General features: G+C 43.2%; 1 pseudogene; it reads left to right on the top strand.

The window, feature by feature from the left end:
- The first annotated feature begins 645 nt into the window (after window positions 1-645).
- LOC117501130 lies at window positions 646-1,514 on the top strand (annotated as a pseudogene).
- The last annotated feature ends 18,217 nt before the right edge of the window (window positions 1,515-19,731 follow it).

The raw sequence follows: 19,731 nt of genomic DNA, 5'->3' as shown, positions 1-19,731 counted from the left end.
TTTACCCCTGCTTTGCTTGTGAACGGCTGAGACTTTTGGGGATGCTCCTTTTATACCCAACCATGTCACTTGTTTCCAATTAGGTGTTCTTTGAGCATTCATCAACTTTCCCAGTCTTTTGTTGCCCCATCCATTAAATATCTTGTCTTTGTGGTGTATTCTTACACTATAAAACGCCTTGGGGCAACTGTTTGTTGTGATTTGGCACTATATAAATAAAATTGATTTGATTTGATATTCAATTAAATATAGGGTAACAATCTGGAAAAAGACACGGGTGAAACTGATCATCTGCAGAGGAATGGTCTATTTGAAGAGTTTCAGTCAGGTTTCAGAATTCATCATAGTACAGAAACAGCATTAGTGAAGGTTACAAATGATCTTCTTATGGCCTCAGACAGTGGACTCATCTCTGTGCTTGTCCTGTTAGACCTCAGTGCAGCGTTTGATACTGTTGACCATAAATGTTTATTACAGAGATTAGAGCATGCCATAGGTATTAAAGGCACTGCACTGCAGTGGTTTGAATCATATTTATCTAATAGATTACAATTTGTTCATGTAAATGTGGAGTCTTCTTCACAGACTAAGGTTAATTATGGAGTTCCACAAGGTTCTGTGCTAGGACCAATTTTATTCACTTTATACATGCTTCCCTTAGGCAGTGTTATTAGAAAGCATTGCTTAAATTTTCATTGTTACGCAGATGATACCCAGCTTTATCTATCCATGAAGCCAGAGGACACACAAAAATTACTTAAACTGCAGGAATGTCTTTTAGACATAAAGACATGGATGACCTCTAATTTCCTGCTTTTAAATTCAGATAAAACTGAAGTTATTGTACTTGGCCCCACAAATCTTAGAAACATGGCGTCTAACCAGATCCTTACTCTGGATGGCATTACCTTGACCTCTAGTAATACTGTGAGAAATCTTGGAGTCATTTTTGATCAGGATATGTCCTTCAATGTGCATATTAAGCAAATATGTAGGACTGCTTTTTTGCATTTGCGCAATATCTCTAAAATTAGAAAGGTCTTGTCTCGGAGTGATGCTGAAAAGCTAATTCATGCATTTATTTCTTCTAGGCTGGACTATTGTAATTCATTATTATCAGGTTGTCCTAAAAGTTCCCTGAAAAGCCTTCAGTTAATTCAAAATGCTGCAACTAGAGTACTGACGGGGACTAGAAGGAGAGAACATATTTCACCCATATTGGCTTCTCTTCATTGGCTCCCTGTTAATTCCAGAATAGAATTTAAAATTCTTCTTCTTACTTATAAGGTTTGAATAATCAGGTCCCATCTTATCTTAGGGACCTAATAGTACCATATTACCCCAATAGAGTGCTTCGCTCTCAGACTGCAGGCTTACTTGTAGTTCCTAGGGTTTGTAAGAGTACAATGGGAGGCAGAGCCTTCAGCTTTCAGGCTCCTCTCCTGTGGAACCAGCTCCCAATTCGGATTAGGGAGACAGACACCCTCTCTACTTTTAAGATTAGGCTTAAAACTTTCCTTTTGAAAAAGCTTATAGTTAGGGCTGGATCAGGTGACCCTGAACCATCCCTTAGTTATGCTGCTATAGACTTAGACTGCTGGGGGGTTCCCATGATGCACCCATGTACCTTTTTATTCACCTCTTTTTGTTCTGTATGCACCACTCTGCTTTTAATCATTGGTGATTGAGCTCTGCATGTCTTTTTCCTGATTCTCTCCCTTCAGCCCCAACCAGTCCCAGCAGAAGACTGCCCCTCCCTGAGCCTGGTTCTGCTGGAGGTTTCCTCATGTTAAAAGGGAATTTTCTGTTGGGAAAGTGTAGTGACACAGACCCACAACAGGGGGCGTAAATGAACGGACAATGGATGAGCCAAAAAAACAACAATTTACTGTTGTGAAACTGCACAACGAAATACAGATAATCACAGAATTTGTATTCAGTCAATGTACAAAGGTGACGTGTGGGCATGCTCGAGGATAGAAGACGTCTGTCCAGAGAAGAGCCGGGTCCCACACGATTTCCACTGCCAGCGGATCTGAAGCACACCGGAGCCGCCAAGTCCTGAGTCCCCAGGTGGCCACCGTCTCCAGCTGTCAAACCTGGTACTGCTGGCAGGAGGCAGAAACAGTTAATGGTGGGTGTGTGTGTACACACCCAGTAAACAGTCAGCAAGCACAGTTCAGTTCATGCAGGTGGGAATTACACCTCCACCTCCGCAAGTATGAACACAGTCTTCTACAGAACCTGAACAGTCACTTGTCTCACTGGTCATGAAGGGTGCGATCCGTCACCCTGCCGTCAACGACCAGCTCAGCCTCCAGCTGACGCAGGTAACCAGGTACTCCTGTAACAGACAGACAAACAGTTGAAGTGCGATACGGCACAGATACGGCGAGGATTATTACCTTAAGCAGTAGTCGATAACTTGGCAGCGAGGTGGAGATGCTGCCCGGCTTTTATGGTGGTGGTGGTTGATGAGTGACAGCTGGCGATGATGATGGATGACAGCTGTCACTCCCTGTTGCTTCTGCGGGGTGGTTGCGCCCTCTTGTGCCTGAAGCCCGCCATTCAGGCAGGACGCCCTCTGGTGGTGTGCCAGCAGTACCTCTTCTTCAGCGGCCCACACAACAGGACCCCCCCCAACGGGCGCCTCCTGGCGCACAACCAGGCTTGTCGGGGTGTCAGGTGTAGAAGTCGGCCAGGAGGGCCGGGTCCAGGATGAAGCTCCTCTTCACCCAGGAGCGTTCTTCGGGTCCATACCCCTCCCAGTCCAAAGATACTGGAACCCTCGGCCCCTACGACGGACATCCAGGAGCCTGCGAACAGTCCAGGCAGGCTCCCCGTTGATGATCCGGGCAGGAGGCGGCGCCGGTCTGGGAGTGCAGAGGGGTGAGGTGTGGCGAGGTTTGATTCTGGAGACATGGAATACCGGGTGAATCTGCAGTGAAGCTGGGAGTTGAAGCTTCACTGCGGCTGGACTGAGGACTTTGAGGATTCTAAAGGGTCCAATGTAGCGGTCCTTCAACTTGGGGGATTCCACTTGGAGGGGGATGTCCTTGGTTGAAAGCCACACCTCCTGCCTGGGCTGGTATGCAGGGGCCGGGGAACGCCTTGGCCCTCGTCCGGGCCTTCAGCAGGGCAGAATGGGCAGTGCGCCTCACCCGATGGCATCTGCGAAGGTGGGCCTGGACCGAAGGGACACCGACCTCTCCCTCCACCATAGGAAACAGTGGGGGCTGGTACCCCAAGCACACTTCAAACGGGGAGAGGCCGGTTGCAGAGGATACTTGGCTGTTGTGGGCGTACTCGATCCAGGCCAGATGGTTGCTCCAGGCCGTCGGGTGCGCGGAGAGCCTGTTCCAACTCCTGGTTCGCCCGTTCTGCCTGTCTGTTCGTTTGGGGATGATATCCAGACGAGAGGCTTACGGTGGCCCCCAGCTCTCTGCAGAAACTCCTCCAGACTTGTGAGGAGAACTGGGGACCATGGTCAGAGACGATGTTGGATGGCATCCCATGCAGATGCACGACATGGTGGACCAGGAGGTCTGCAGTCTCCTGGGCCGTCGGGAGCTTCGGGAGGGCCACGAAGTGGGCCACCTTGGAGAACCGGTCCACTATCGTGAGGATGGCGGTCATGCCCTGGGACGGTGGGAGGCCCGTGACGAAGTCCAGGCCGATGTGGGACCAGGGGCGATGAGGCACAGGTAGCGGTTGGAGGAGTCCCTGTGCCCGTTGATGGTCAGCTTTACCCCTGGTGCAGGTGGTACAGGCCTGGACGTATTCCCAGACATCGGCTTCCATAGACTCCCTCCAGAAGCGCTGCCGGACCACTGCCACGGTTCTTCGCACCCCTGGGGGGCAGGAGAGCTTGGAACCATGACAGAAGTCCAGGACTGCAGCTCTTGCTTCTGGTGGGATGTATAGTTTGTCCTTAGGGCCAGTCCCCGGGTCCGGGTTCCGAGCCAGGGCCTCCCAGACGGTCTTCTTCACGTCCCAGGTGAGGGTGACCACGATAGTGGACTCGGGGATGATTGTTTCCATGGGGTCTGACAACTCGGTTTTGACTTCTTCATGAACCCGGGACAAGGTGTCGGATCTCTGGTTCTTTGTCCCGGGGCTTTAGGTGATCCGGAAGTCAAAATGCCCGAAGAACAATGACCAGCGGCCTTGCCTGGGGTTCAGACGCTTGGCGGTCCGGATGTACTCCAGGTTCCGATGGTCCGTGAAAACCGTGAATGGCACCGCAGCTCCCTCCAACAGGTGTCTCCACTCCTCAAGAGCCTCTTTCACCGCAAGGAGTTCTCGATTGCCCACGTCATAGTTTCGCTCAGCCGGGGTCAACCTGTGGGAGAAATAGGCACAGGCGTGGAGGACCTTATCGGACTCCCTGCTCTGGGACAGCACGGCTCCTATCCCTGAGTCAGAGACATCCATTTCAACTATAAACTGGCGGCTAGGCTCGGGCTGCACCAGAACTGGAGCAGTCGAAAACCGGCGCTTCAACTCCCTAAATGCGGCCTTGCACCGATCCGACCAGGTGAAGGGGACCTTAGAGGAGGTCAGGGCTGTCAGGGGACTAACCACCTGACTGTAGCCTTTGATGAACCTCCTGTAGAAATTTGCAAAGCCGAGGAACTGTTGCAGCTTCCTACGGCTTGTTGGTTGGGGCCAATCTCTCACCGCCGCAACCTTGGCCAGATCAGGGGCGACGGCTGAGGATTATTACCTTAAGCGGTAGTCGATAACTCGGCAGCGAGGTGGAGATGCTGCCCGGCTTTTATGGTGGTGGTGGTTGATGAGTGACAGCTGGCGATGATGATGGATGACAGCTGTCACTCCCTGTTGCTTCTGCAGGGCGGTTGCGCCCTCTTGTGCCTGAAGCCCGCCATTCAGGCAGGACGCCCTCTGGTGGTGGGCCAGCAGTACCTCCTCTTCAGCGGCCCACACAACATTTTCCTTCCCACTGTCGCCAAGTGTTTGCTCATAGGGGGTCGTTTTGACCGTTGGGGTTTTTCTGTAATTATTGTATGGCTTTTGCCTTACAATATAAAGTGCCTTGGGGCAACTGTTTGTTGTGATTTGCCGCTATATAAATAAAATTGATTTGATTTGAATTGATTTGATATAGGTTGAAGAGGATTTGCAAATCATTGTATTCTGTTTTTTCCTTTACATTTTACACAATGTCCCAACTTCACTGGAATTGGGTTGTAAAAAGTGGTGTCAATCAAGGCTGTGTTCTTGCACCAACTATGTTTGGAATCTTTTTCTCTGCACTGCTGTCATTTGCATTCAAAGATTGCCTGGAAGGTGTGTACTTACACACCAAGACCGACGGCAAATTATTCAGTCTATGAAGACTACGTTCCAAGACCAAAGTACAGGAAGACCTTCTCTTTGCTGATGATTCAGCCCTCATTGCACATATACATACAGAGCTGTTATAGCGAGCAGTCAGTCCACCCTGTTTGCTAAAACAAGCACACTGTGAGAAGTTTTTGCATTCACTCTGCTGGCCTGTCTTTTGTTCTGGTCTCTTTTTAATTAATACTTAAAAACAGGGACATTTGTGAGGACAATAGAGGAACTATTGTTGAAAAATTGGGACATGTGTTCACCCTAAGCTCAGCCCACCACTGGAATTCCATGATTTGGTTTTGCTACACAAAAGTAAGCTGTTAGAACCTGTTTGCCTATGTGTCATGTAAAATGAAACTACATTCTGTCAAAGTTTCACAACCAGGAAACTTCTACTGCACTTGCCGCAGACTACTGTGTCTTCTTTGTCAAGTTCTACAATTACAAGGTCATATGTTCCACTCCATATGATCCACTGTTGATTTTGCAAGTTTTCCCACACACAAAGAATTGAGAGGTCTGTAATTTTTATCGTAGGTACACTTCAACTGAGAGACAGAATCTAAAAAAACAAACAAACAAAAAAAAAAACAGAAAATCACATTGTATAATTTCAAATAATTAATTTGCATTTTATTGCATGAAATAAGTATTCGATATAATAGAAAAACAGACCTTAATATTTGGTACTGAAATCTTTGTTTTCCATTACAGAGGCAAGATGTTTCCTGTAGTTCTTGACCAAGTTTTCACACACTGCAACAGGGATTTTGGTCCACTCCTCCATACATCTTCCTACATCTTCTCCAAATCGTTCAGGTTTGGAGTTTCAGCTCTCTCCAAAGGTTTTCTATTGAGTTCAGGTCTGGAGACTGGCCTGGCCACTCCAGGACCTTGAAATGCTTCTTACAGAGCCCCTCCTTAGTTGCCCTGGCTGTGTGTTGGGGGTCATTGTCATGCTGGAAGACCCAGCCACAACCCATCTTCAGTGCTCTCACTGAGGAGGTTGACACCATCCGTCCTCCCTTCAATACGGTACAGTTGTACTGTCCCCTTTGCAGGAAAGCACCCCCAAAAATGATGTTTCTATGCCAATGCTTCACTGTTGGGACGGTGTTCTCATCCTCAAAACACGGCAAGTGGAGTTGATGCCAAAAAGCTCTATTTTGGTCTCATTTGGCCACATGACCTTCTCCCATATCTTCAAATCAATAAAATTGATTTGATTTGATTCCCATGCCTCCTCTGGATCATCCAGATGGTCACTGGTGAATTTCAAATGGGCCTGGACATGTGCTGGCTTGAGCAGGGGAACTTTGCTGCCCTGCAGGATTTTAAACCATGACAGCATCATGTGTTACTAATGTAATCTTTGTGATTGTGGTCCCAGCTCTCTTCAGGTCACTGACCAGGTCCTCCCATGTAGTTCTGGGCTTTCTCAGAATCATTCTTACCCATGAGGTGAGACCTTGCATGGAGCTCCAGACTGAGGAAGACTGACAGTCATCTTGTATTTCTTCCATTTTCTAATAATTACTCCAACAGTTGTTGTCTTCTACCAAGCTGCTTGTCTGTTGTCCTGCAGTCCATCCCAGCCTTGTGCAGGTCTACAGTTTTGTCCCTGGTGTCCTTAGTTTCAAGTGAAGCTTCGAAAAGTGCTTTTCACTGCTGTGAGCCATAATCAAGGTCAAATTGCCCACTGTTTTTCTCCTGAGGAATGTGGCCTTGGTGAGATATTTGGTGCTTCATATCTCAACCCACAGACAATATCAACATCAATCAATCAATTTTATTTATATAGCGCCAAATCACAACAAACAGTTGCCCCAAGGCGCCTTATATTGTAAGGCAAGGCCATACAGACTCTGAAGCATGGTTCCACTTCCCTTCCCCCCACCCCCTCCCTTCCCTGATCAACACCTCCCCTCTCCGGCGCCGTCACGTCACTCTCCCAAGCTGGCCAACTGGTGGCGCGACTCAAGGATGCAGCGGCTGTAACACACCACATCGCCTCAATTGGGAAAACGGACTGTTCATGTTTCAGTGCACATAACAATGTCAAATGTATATGTGTTGTCTTAAATTCTGATGTGTGCCATTATTACGGTGAAATAAGTAATAATTGCGGTTTGTCTGTGGTATGTGAGTGTGCAAATCTCGTCATGACAATGATAAATAAAACTATCTATCTATCTATCTATCTATCTATCTATCTATCTATCTATCTATCTATCTATCTATCTATCTATCTATCTATCTATCTATCTATCTATCTATCTATCTATCTATCTATCTATCTATCTATCTATCTATCTATCTATCTATCTATCTATCTATCTATCTATCTATCTATCTATCTATCTATCTATCTATCTATCTATCTATCTATCTATCTATCTATCTATCTATCTATCTATCTATCTATCTATCTTAGACAGCTCTTTGGTCTTGGCTATGGTGGACAGGTTGGAGTGCGATTGATTGAGTGTGTGAACAGGTGTCTTTTATACAAGTAACAAGTTCAAACAGGTGCAATTAATACAGGTAAAGAGTGCAGAATAAGAGGGCTTCTTAAAGAAAAATTAACAGGTCTGTGTGAGCCAGAATTCTTGCTGGTTGGTAGGTGATCAAATACTTACGTATACAGGACTGTTTAAACATTCAAAATAATTACTGGCCCCATTAATATTATTTTTGACCTGAGTGAACACTTGAACTCCAAAATATTTAAAAATAGGCAACATGTTAAAAAAATCTTGACCTTCCCCATTTACATGTCACAAACAGGGAATCTGTCCATTTGACAAGACAATACGTTCAAATAATTAATTTTGTTAAAGCAACAGTCCAGAACACAAGATATTTAATTCATAACTTCATATATTTGCACATTAATCTTATTCATCATTCAGAATTTTTGTTAAGTGTTTTTAGTGAGTGCTGTTGAATATTTGGCTTGGACGAAGACAGGCATACCCAGGAAATGATTATAACATATTTAAATAAATGCATGAAAAAAAAAAACAGCTCTTGTATGAAATAAATCCACAAACCTTTAAAGTGGTTTAAAGGTTTAAAGAACTTTAACTTAACTTTGTTGTGTTGGATCAGCACAATTTATGCAGATCCACCATGGATTTCCTGTGGCGACCCCGAGTGCAAACAAGTGAGCAGCCAAAGGGACTTAGTGTTTTTTGTTACATTTACCCTTAACTAGTTGGCCTGACCCATGGTAATTAAGTAACAGTAACACAATTTCATCATGTTGACCCAACAAATGTACTTTTATGTCACTGAGCAAAATTGTTTCTGGCTATGTTAATGCATTTCACTTTTGTGGAAATAATTTCCATAATTTTATTATGTTCACTGAGCAAAGTTAGATTTTAAGTTGTTGCATGTTATGTTAAAAATCCCCTTTACATGATTGAATGTGTTCACCCATAAAACTTGATTTTATATCATAGAAGCTACATGTTAGATTTATGTTCCTGTAACATAAAAAACAACAACACCCATGTTGTTTTTTGTTTTTTTTAGTGCAGATGCTTGAAACACCTCAGCCGGCAGCGGCTCCACTCCAAGTCCCTCCCAGATAGTAAAGCTTCTCAACCTGTCCTGACAGAATTCATCAGTCTGTCCATCCTCTAACATCACAGACAGATAAACAGACAGACATGCCCACACTCTGGACAAATCAGCAGAATTGTATCTCAACAGTGTCTCACACAGGCCAAAAAAAGAAGAAGAAAAAGAAATTTGATCTAATGTGAACACTGTCACAGTGAAAATATAAAACTTCAGCTATTTGTAATTTTTTTTTGACATGGAATATTGTTATTGATGAAAAAAATCATTTTTAAACAGATTAAACCTTCAATAAAGTAAAAAACAAAACATTTTTCTATGTGAATGTTTAATAAAAATGGCATAACTGTAAAGAGATTTTCCCCAAAAGTCACCTCTCCTCCGTATCTAGAACAACGTCCCAGTTTACTGTAATGTGTTTATAGTTTGAGCAGTAGGCATCATTGTGTGCACAGAGTGTGCACGTGTCTCCTTTAGTCTTAACATATTTTGGTATGAGCACCTGGTTAATAAGTAATTAGTGCCCCGTCAGCTTAAGGGTCAGTGTGGTCCAGGATGTTTTATTCTATTTATTTATTTTTGCGGTTCTGTCCTCAGACAGTTTGAGTGCCACCTCTCGGCTTGTTGTTGGCAAACACGTCATACTCTTTTGTCCACATCATCAAACTCTGACGTGATGGTTTTGATTCAATACCCGATGATGGCGTGATGGTTTGTATGTCTGATTCCCACACAAATAAACAAAACACATGTTTCCCACCGTTGTGACTCATCGTACAAACCCTCAAAGATTTTAATCGTATTCGGTGTTTTCTCCATCTTGCACAACTTTGTTTGTGCAGTCAACGAAACCCATCAACCAGCAATCTGCTCTGGGATCTGTGGATTTCAGTTTGTGACACCACCTACCTGATGAGAATCAATTACTCATAGTCAAAGGTCAACAAAGAGGTCACACAGCCAGAGTTCAAGAGCTTAGTAGGGAGCGACAGCCAGGGGTGTGCTAAATGTTAACCAGAGGAGGACGAAGTGAGACAAACGAAGACACGTGGTGCCCAAGGGGCGGAATGTACATGCTGTCCTCCCATTGGCTCAGAACAGGAACTTCACATCCAGTGAGTGGGACAGTGAGGGACACACATCAAGCAAACATCAGTCGAGTCAGACACAGAAGACACACAAGTTCATAAAAATGTCTTTATTTCAGATAGTTACCCTCCAGAAATTTAGAAAGTTACAGTGTCACCAAGCTCATGAGTAATAATAATAACTAGAGCACCGCACTCGTACAGCGCAAACCTCCACCAACACGAGTTTCCAATTCCACAAAAATTTTACTTTGGAGAAACAATTCAAGGTCAAAGTCCTGTTAGAAGTGACTTTTCATAATCTTTGATCAGATGTGATCAAATGTCAGGAAGATGTATTTCGTTCATGCACTTGAATCAAAGTTTTTTTGTGGCGTTGTCAGGTTTTTTTTTTTTTTTTACTTTTTCAGTTTCTGAATTCTTTTTCAGATAATTTTCACAGAACATTGTTTATCTCTGCTGTGCACAATTAGTTGTTGCTTTTTGGCGCTTGTTTCCATATGATACCTGTAAGACAAACAGGCATACAATTGAAGCCCGTTTTGGTGGTGTAGGTAAATCCAGAACAGAAAAATGAGAGTGACTGTAGGACTTTTGATTGACATATAATACAAATTCTAATCCAATTACCTTTTTTCTGCACATCTGATTGGTTGATCGTATGAGATTTCAGACCGTATAATATCAGGGTAACTCCGGGCCCCTGACTGTACGAGCCCTTCGAAGCACTTCAAGAGGATGGGGGTGAGTGCACCTGGACGGTAGTCACTGAAGAGGGAGGGCGAGGACCTCTTTGGACCCGGGATGATGGTGATGGCCTTGGGGCATGTAGGGACAACCACCTGACTCAGCGAGATGTTAAAGATGTCTGTGAAGACATCTGCACAGTCCGTCAGAACACAGCCAGCTATGCTGTCAGGACCACTGATCCTGCTGAGTGTGTTTCTGTCTGTAGACAGTATGATCACCTGTTCGTCTGAAGGAGAAGAGAACTTCTGCGGAGGTGTGGTGTTCAGTGCCTGTTCAGCTCTTTCAGCAGAGAGGTGGAGCTGTCACTGGTGTGTGGTGGGGGCTTGTAGTCTGTGATTGTCTGCAGCCGTTACCACAGGTTGTGTGAAGGTCTGCTGTCTTCCTGGACTACTGCCTCTGAGCCTCTCTGATGCTGTGGAAAAGGTTGGCACTTGTTGTCCTCAGGCCGACCTGGTCTCCTGCTGTGAACGCAACATCCCGAGTCTTCAGACGTCCGTAGACCTCTCCTGTCAGCCATGGCTTCTGATTGGCTTGAACAGTGACAGTCTTGAGGGCCGTTACATCATCAGTGTATTTGTTGATGTAGGCAGTGGACTCCTGGAGCTCGATTGGTGGAGTTGTGGGAGGCATGAGGTCACCATTTGTTTTTATCACTCTGCCTTTTATAATATTGCTCATTTTTTAACTGCATGCACAGTTCAGCGTTATGTTTCATATCTGTGTTTGTACGTTTATCTAACCAATGATTTATAACAACACGAATGCTTCAGAGAGAATATCTGACTTCTGACTGCAGGTGATCACACGACTGCACAGATGTTACATGTTTCATTCATCTGTCTTCACTCCCACAACCTCAAACTCAGCTGTTTGTGATTGCACCAAAAGGACAGAATTTAGCTGAATGACTTCAAAGGTCACGACCTTCGTGATTATTCAAATGCAGAACACTGTTTTCAAGTTTTCACCCCATGTTGTTGTTTTCAGGTCTATGCATGAATGAAATATCAAAAAAGTTTTTATATGATTTGTAGCAAACTTGATGCAATGTTTGAGGGTCAGCCAAAGTCAAATGAAGTCAAGGTCACTGGCCAAAGTCAAAAAATTTTGGCCCAATGCTGAAAGGTCAATAGAAAAATGGACCGCATTTATATAGCGCTTTTCCATCTGCATCAGCCGCTCAAAGCGCTCAATTATGCCTCACATTCACACAGACATACTCACACCAATGTCAGGTTGCTGCCACACAAGACTCTCACTACACACCGAGAGCAACTTGGGGATTAAGGACCTTACCCAAGGGCCCTTAGTGATTTTCTGACCAGGTTTGAACCGAGGATCCTCTGGTCTCAAGGTTACTGCTTAATTACTAGACCATCACCAGGGGAATTTTTTTAATGCTTAAAGGGGATTTTATATATTTTTTAAAATGCTTAAAGGTTTTTTTTAAGCTTTACAAGTCCCGAAACAACTTTACAACTGGCAGAACAATTTTACAAGTCTTGAAACAAATTTATAAACAGCAGAACACTTTTACAAGTCTCAAAACGAATTTACAAATGGCAGAACACTTTTACAGGTCCCCAAAACAAATTTACAACCACAGAACAATCTTACAAGTACCCAAACAAATTTACAAACAGCAGAACAATTTTACAAATCTCAAAACGAATTTACAAATGGCAGAACACTTTTACGAGTCCCAAAACAAATTTACAACTGGCAGAACACTTTTATGAGTCCCAAAACAAATTTACAAATGTCAGAAAACTTTTACCATTCCCGAAACAAATTTACAACCGGTAGAACAATTTTACGAGTCCCAAAACAAATTTACAAATGTCAGAAAAATTTTACAAGTCCCGAAACAAATTTACAACTGGCAGAACACTTTTATGAGTCCCAAAACAAATTTACAAATGTCAGAAAAATTTTACAAGTCCCGAAACAAATTTACAACCGGCAGAACAATTTTACGAGTCCCAAAAACAAATTTACAACTGGCAGAACACTTTTATGAGTCCCAAAACAAATTTACAAATGTCAGAAAAATTTTACAATTCCCGAAACAAATTTACAACCGGCAGAACAATTTTACGAGGCCCAAAAACAAATTTACAACTGGCAGAACACTTTTATGAGTCCCAAAACAAATTTACAAATGTCAGAAAAATTTTACAAGTCCCGAAACAAATTTACAACCGGCAGAACAATTTTACGAGTCCCAAAAACAAATTTACAACTGGCAGAACACTTTTATGAGTCCCAAAACAAATTTACAAATGTCAGAACACTTTTACCAGTATCAAAACAAATTTACAAATGACAGATTTAGCCAGAATGGGAATGTACCAAATGCCGAACGTGACGGAAGGGGAATGTCTGTCATTTGGTACAGATTCACCCCTTCCAGCTGAATCTATCCTTTGTAAATTTGTTTTGGGACTTCTTGTTTTTGCATTTTGTAATTTTGATTTGCACTTCCCAGTCACTGTACAGATGTCTCCTGCTTTGACTGCCCCCCCAGCATTGGATGTGGTCTAAAATACTGTTCTGTAACATCAACTGAAATTAATACACAACAAGACAAACAATGCAACACAAAACTCTGGGTTTGTCTTAGTGATTGACATCAATCTGTTAAGGTGGGAGGGGCTGAAGCCACTTTGATGTCAGTGTGCTAATCAGACACAAATATGGAAAGTTACAACTGCAAGGTGAAACTTTAATAAAATGCAAATGACCAAAATGACAACTCTTAAAGATTGACTTTGTCTCTACTCAAGACCAAATTTATTGCAACTGCCCAAAAGACAACGTCTATGTGATACTCTGCCCCATGCTGATATTAAGTCCAGGATCACAGACACCAGTGACCACATGAGTGTCCTCAGGGTTCCAGAACCTTATGGAAAGACAGTCTTACAGCTGTAACGTTGTCAAACAGGTTTGACAATATGGTGTGTTCCATCTGGATCACTGCTCAAGATTACTGAGTACAACAGACGCCAAATAATTAAATAATATCATCTCCAACGTTTATCTTGTATTATATATATATATATATATATACGAGGTCTGTCCATAAAGTATAGGTCCTTTTTATTTTTTTCAAAAACTATATGGATTTCATTCATATGTTTTTACGTCAGACATGCTTGAACCCTCGTGTGCATGCGTGAGTTTTTCCACGCCTGTCGGTGACGTCATTCGCCTGTGAGCACTCCTTGTGGGAGGAGTCGTCCAGCCCCTCGTCGGAATTCCTTTGTCTGAGAAGTTGCTGAGAGACTGGCGCTTTGTTTGATCAAAATTTTTTCTAAACCTGTGAGACACATCGAAGTGGACACGGTTCGAAAAATTAAGCTGGTTTTCAGTGAAAATTTTAACGGCTGATGAGAGATTTTGAGGTGACACTGTCGCTTTAAGGACTTCCCACAGTGCGAGACGTCGCGCAGCACTCTCAGGCGGCGTCATCAGCCTGTTTCAAGCTGAAAACCTCCACATTTCAGGCTCTATTGATCCAGGACGTCGTGAGAGAACAGAGAAGTTTCAGAAGAAGTCGGTTTCAGCATTTTATCCGGATATTCCACTGTTAAAGGAGATTTTTTTAATGAAAGACGTGCGGACGGGTCCGCGCGTCAGCCGCCGCGACGCTCCGCCACAGGAAAAACACCTCTGTTGGAAGCCTTAAGGACAAGTTGGAACATGTCCAGCTGTTAAACAATTTCTCATATACTCACTCCACTGAAAGCCATCAAAAGCCGCCTGGATTTTACAAATGGTTATCAACACGGAGGTGTTTTTCCTGTGGCGGAGCGTCGCGCGGCTGCGAGCCGACGCGCGGACCCGTCCGCACGTCTTTCATTAAAAAAATCTCCTTTAACAGTGGAATATCCGGATAAAATGCTGAAACCGACTTCTTCTGAAACTTCTCTGTTCTCTCATGACGTCCTGGATCAATAGAGCCTGAAATGTGGAGGTTTTCAGCTTGAAACAGGCTGATGACGCCGCCTGAGAGCGCTGCGCGACGTCTCGCACCGTGGGAAGTCCTTAAAGCGACAGTATCACCTCAAAATCTCTCATCAGCTGTTAAAATTTTCACCAAAAACCAGCTTAATTTTTCGAACCGTGTCCACTTCGATGTGTCTCACAGGTTTAGAAAAAATTTTGATCAAACAAAGCGCCAGTCTCTCAGCAACTTCTCAGACAAAGGAATTCCGACGAGGGGCTGGACGACTCCTCCCACAAGGAGTGCTCACAGGCGAATGACGTCACCGACAGGCGTGGAAAAACTCACGCATGCGCACGAGGGTTCAAGCATGTCTGACGTAAAAACATATGAATGAAATCCATATAGTTTTTGAAAAAAATAAAAAGGACCTATACTTTATGGACAGCCCTCGTATATATATATACACTCAACAAAAATATAAACGCAACACTTTTGGTTTTGCTCCCATTTTGTATGAGATGAACTCAAAGATCTAAAACTTTTTCCACATACACAATATCACCATTTCCCTCAAATATTGTTCACAAACCAGTCGAAATCTGTGATAGTGAGCACTTCTCCTTTGCTGAGATAATCCATCCCACCTCACAGGTGTGCCATACGAAGATGCTGATTAGACACCATGATTAGTGCACAGGTGTGCCTTAGACTGCCCACAATAAAAGGCCACTCTGAAAGCTGCAGTTTTATCACACAGCACAATGCCACAGATGTCGCAAGATTTGAGGGAGCGTGCAATTGGCATGCTGACAGCAGGAATGTCAACCAGAGCTGTTGCTCGTGTATCGAATGTTCATTTCTCTACCATGAGCCATCTCCAAAGGCGTTTCAGAGAATTTGGCAGTACATCCAACCAGCCTCACAACCGCAGACCACGTGTAACCACACCAGCCCAGGACCTCCACATCCAGCATGTTCACCTCCAAGATCGTCTGAGACCAGCCACTCGGACAGCTGCTGAAACAATCGGTTTGCATAACCAAAGAATTTCTGCACAAACTGTCAGAAACCGTCTCAGGGAAGCTCATCTGCATGCTCGTGGTCCTCATCGGGGTCTCGACCTGACTCCAGTTCGTCGTCGTAACCGACTTGAGTGGGCAAATGCTCACATTCGCTGGTGTTTGGCACGTTGGAGAGGTGTTCTCTTCACGGATGATGCGAAGGAGATGTGTTGCACTGCATGAGGCATATGGTGGTCACACCAGATACTGACTGGTATCCCCCCCCCAATAAAACAAAACTGCACCTTTCAGAGTGGCCTTTTATTGTGGGCAGTCTAAGGCACACCTGTGCACTAATCATGGTGTCTAATCAGCATCTTCGTATGGCACACCTGTGAGGTGGGATGGATTATCTCAGCAAAGGAGAAGTGCTCACTATCACAGATTTCGACTGGTTTGTGAACAATATTTGAGGGAAATGGTGATATTGTGTATGTGGAAAAAGTTTTAGATCTTTGAGTTCATCTCATACAAAATGGGAGCAAAACCAAAAGTATATATATATATATATATATATATATATATATATATATATATATATATATATATATATATATATATATATATATCAACCCGCCTCCTCACAAAGATAAAAGTTTCTGTTCCTGCCTTGCTCAGAGTTGCTCTCAAACACCTCTTGGATCTTTCACTTTCACTTCATTTATTCAATGTCTCCAAAGGAGCAAAAAGCTGTACAGCAATGGGTATACAGAAAAGCACAGAATAAAAAGAAAAGAAAAGAAAAGCAAAAACACACCAAACATTCGGTACACAAGGGGGACACAGTACAGACCTGGATTGATGGAAAAGGAACCGAGGAAAAGGAACCGATCTCTCTTAGGTCAGGATTCCCTGCCAGGAAATTTTAGGCTAAGTTAGGAGAGCCTGTTGCTTTACAGATACAGCCCAGGGATTTTTCCAATTTTCCAAGCTTTTTCCTGACTTTGCCCTTTGACCTATGACCTTGAAAATTGAATCCATTCTTACCTATCAGGATATGAATCTTCAGTAAAAATGTCATAACAATATATGAAAAATTGCGGGCTCCAGGCTGTTCACAATCAGACAAACAAACAACGAAACTGGGGCGAAAACGTAAACTCCTCCCAACTTCGTTGGTAGAGGTAATTACCCAGTCACCTCACGGAAAGTCAGTATACACCATCTGCCCCCCCGCTCCACCATCCTACAAAAACAATTCACATCCAGTACCTACAGCCAGGTTCATTAGTATTTGGACATTTAAAAATTACAGCCATTTACAGCCCATGAGATTATCGTTTTAAGTATAAATCATCAGGGGAGGTGATGGTCTTGTGGTTAAGGTGTTGGGCTTGAGTCCAGAAGATCATGGGTTCAAATCCCCACCTGACTGGAAAATCACTAAGGGCCCTTGGGCAAGGCCTTTAATCCCCTATTGCTCCCGGTGTGTAGTGAGCGCCTTGTATGGCAGCACCCTGACATCGGGGTGAATGTGAGGCATAATTGTAAAGCGCTTTGAGCGTCTGATGCAGATGGAAAAGCGCTATATAAATGCAGTCCATTTCATCACTTTTTCAGCCAATTTTCCTTAGACAAGTCAGGGATGGACACACAAACATTTCCAAGTCACTGAGTGCTATACGTCCTGACTAAATTCCATCAATCATTAAAACCAGTAAACCTGTGCAGAGTCGGCAGTTCTCAAAACCCAAGTGGCCTTGAAAAGGAGTCCAGTGAGGGAAGCCACCAAGACGCCATAAGTAGCTGGTGTAACTTCTGTCCTTTGAAAAGGAAATATGTAATTTCAGCTGTTTGCCAGAAGACACATGGAGGAGTGGTGCCTAAATGTAAAGCTGTTCTGTTGTATGACAGATGTGCTTCTGTCCTTTGAGACCATTTTCCTTCTGTAGGTGGAGATGAATGTTGATGGTGTACACATATGTGTATACGTGTGTGTGTGTGTGTCATTCTGCTGTGCACGAACACAATGGTTTTCTTTCATCTTTCTCAACATTCATCCAGAGCAAAATAAATAAAGTCCCTTTGCAGCTGATTTTTGTTTTTCATCTTACATTTTGTACTTTCCCTTAAATTCCCTCTGGCTTCATGTTTTCTTGATATCTGTGTTTCAGTGACAGTACATTATGTTTCATTAGTTTTTACTCGTCTGTCTTTACTCTTTAGTCCCAAACACGTAACCACACTCGTTCTGTTGTATTTAAGCACGAGTGTCTTTAAACACAGTACATGTCCGTGTTTCAGGCGAATTAAAGCAGCACACAATAAAAACAATGAAATTACAACTTAAAATATATATTTAATCAAGTTGAATGTACAATAAATGATAAGGACAGAAATGACATCATCAGGAATAAGAAATATGGGTTTTATAAATAAAATGATCTGTGACCCACACATACAGAATATACTGTTTACCCGCCTCTTGTCATCTAATGATCTCTCCCACTATGAAAGCAGCGCCCCCTAGTGTATATAATCGTGGACGTACAGCACAACTCTGCTGCAAAAATACAGAAATGTATTTATTACTATTTTAACATTATTAATCACAAATTCTTGCCACACTTTGAACCCCCCCATTCTATTTAGTGGAGATTTCTCATTTGATTGCTTTTATTTATTTTATTTTTTGGTTCATAAATACATTTTCAACATTTGGTGTGTTTCTGTATCAGCGTTAACTGTCAGACGACACTTCAAACTGAATTTTTTTTCTGTATTTGGGCTTTAGCAATGAGAACCGCATTTCTTCATAACCATAAAAAAATCCTGAAGATGGTCAACTTCTGCATTCAGTCTTCATGATTTTTAGGGTTGTTAGTGCCAGCAGGTTGTGATAACAGGGGAAAATGATGTAGAAGACAAGAAGACATGTGGACTTACTGTTTAAAAATAGCTTCTTTTAATCTACACGTTTCTCCAGTTACTGTATTTAAAATCAATCAATCAATCAATCAATCAAATTTGATTTAAGCGCTTTACAACAACCTAAGTTGACCAAAGCACTGTACATATAAAAATCATATTTAAAATAAAGTTAAAAAGAAGAACACAGTTACATTTTATTCCCAAGTCTAAACAAGACTAAGTATCAAAAGCATATCTAAACAAATACGTTTTGAGTTTTGTTTTAAAAAGGGGCAGATCCGAGATGGCACGCAAGTCGAGGGGCAGCAAGTTCCAAAGTTTAGGACCTACTACTGCGAAAGCACGATCACCGCACTGTTTGCTTCGAGACCTGGGCTGCTCCAACAAGTAGAGCTGTGCAGATCGTAGAAATCTGCTGGGCTGGTGAAAGGTCAGAATCTCACATAGATACGCAGGTGCGAAGCTGTGGATGGAGCAGAAAACGAACAGGAGACGTTTGTATTGGATTCTGTATTTCACTGGCAGCCAGTGGAGAGAGCACAGAACAGGTGTGATATGGTGATGTTTACGAGAATTTGTGAGGAGCCGGGCAGCAGCGTTCTGTACCAGTTGTAATCTGTGTAAGGATGTTTGACTGAGTCTGTACAGAGCATTGCAGTAGTGCAAGCGTGAGCTGATGAATGCGTGGATTGCTTTCTCCAGGTCACAACAACTGAGGAAGGGTTTCACTTTTGTAAGAATGCAGAGCTGAAAGAAGCTAACAACAGAGTCAGTTTGTTTATGGAGATTTAGGTCAGTGTCAAAGTGAACTCCCAAGTTTCTGATTATGGTGTTATGGTGAGGAAGTGAGTGACCGTTTGAGACAACGGAGAGTGGGCTTGTGGTGCCAAAAAGACAGAATTCCGTTTTGGATTCATTTAGACTCAGGAAATTCTGTGTGAGCCAGTGCTTGATGTCACCCATACAGGTCATGCTTGGCCCCAGCTCAGGTTTTAGGTCCTGATTTTGGCACTATGTCCTTTATGGTTTTAGTTTTGTTTGCATTTGTTTATTCTATCTCTTG

This window comes from Thalassophryne amazonica, chromosome 19 (assembly GCF_902500255.1).
Source record: "Thalassophryne amazonica chromosome 19, fThaAma1.1, whole genome shotgun sequence".
In the NCBI taxonomy this organism is placed as follows: Eukaryota; Metazoa; Chordata; class Actinopteri; order Batrachoidiformes; family Batrachoididae; genus Thalassophryne; species Thalassophryne amazonica.
This window is presented reverse-complemented; position numbering and strand designations above follow the sequence as displayed.